Genomic DNA, 1,323 nt, shown 5'->3' with positions numbered 1-1,323 from the left:
CCACCGAGGTCGACTTTGCCTTTCATCCTTTCGGGGTCGATAAATTAAGTACCAGTTAGGCACTGGGGGGGGTCGATGTAATCGACTTAATCCGTTCGTCTGTCCTTGTTTGTTCCCTCTATGTTTAGCCCCTTGTGGGCAATAAAGAAATAAGAATTTGAACTCAGAACATAAAGATAGACGAAATACCACTAAGCATTTCGCCTGGTGTGCTAACGTTTCTGCCAGCTCACCACCTTATGTGATAATTGAATAATGCCAAAATGCAGGCAATCCAGGGTTTTTGGTTCAAAATCCCATCAGTGAGCCAGTTTGCTTTCTCTATTCCAAAATGCTACTTGTAGCTAGCATTTAATATAACAAAAAACAAAAGACTGAAGTTGTCTTTTTTTTTCTTTATGCCTTACTTGTTTCAGTCCTTAGACTGTGGCTATGCTGGAGCAGTGCTATTAAGGGTTCAGTTGAACAAATCAATCCCAGTATGCATTTCCTAAGTCTATTACTTATTTTATCAGTCCCTTTTGCCAAACCACTAAGTTGCAGGAATGTAAGCAAGCCAACATTAGTTGTCAAACAGTGGATGGGGTGGGAGACACACAGACATATATGCAACAAGCTTCCACACAGTTTCCATCTACCATATTCACTCACAAAGCATTGGTCAGCTCACAGCCCAAGGTGTCACAAAGTGAGATTGAACCTGAAACCATGCGATCGCAAAGTAAGCTTCTTAATCACACAGCCATGCCTGTGTCTATTTTGATAATCTCGATCTTAACCGTGTCACTTGATGACGCTTCCTTTATATATAGATGACACTGGATTAAAGATCACACTGTGAAGAAATTATATTCTATCCTCTGAATTTTGTCGATACTTGTCATATCCATTTGGGTGTTAAAGAGAATATATAATGCTATTCTGTTTTCTTAATATGTATTGTGGACGTGTATGTTGGTGTTGTTGAAGGAGACTAGGTTAGCATGTCCCTGCCACAGGATGTCTTCGAAATCAAAGTTCATAGGAGAGGGGTATGTCTGGTGTTAGTTGTCTAGGGTGCAGGGGGATGACGGTAATACGCAAGGTGGAGTGAAGAGTGATATCATTTGTATAGGTGTATATGTGGTTGCAAAGGAACAGCAAGTGATTAATGTATGACAGAATGTTGGATAATAACTCAACATCAGGGAACACAAGTACCAGGGATTTAAACCTTTATCATTTAAACTGGTAGCATGGGTTGGACGATTTGACTGAGGACTGGCGAACCAGATGGCTGCACCAGGCTCCAATCTGATTTGGCAGAGTTTCTGCAGCTGGATG

General features: G+C 41.0%; 1 protein-coding gene across 1 annotated transcript in view; it reads left to right on the top strand.

Annotated features, from left to right (window-relative positions):
• Positions 1 to 1,323, top strand: part of LOC106878687 (dolichyldiphosphatase 1) — a 79,773-nt gene that overhangs the window by 64,192 nt on the left and 14,258 nt on the right. The gene's annotated exons all lie outside the window — the stretch shown is intronic.

This window comes from Octopus bimaculoides, chromosome 1 (assembly GCF_001194135.2).
Source record: "Octopus bimaculoides isolate UCB-OBI-ISO-001 chromosome 1, ASM119413v2, whole genome shotgun sequence".
NCBI classification, from domain to species: Eukaryota; Metazoa; Mollusca; class Cephalopoda; order Octopoda; family Octopodidae; genus Octopus; species Octopus bimaculoides.
The sequence above is the reverse complement of the archived record's forward strand: the minus strand, read 5'-3'. Positions and strand labels throughout refer to the sequence as shown.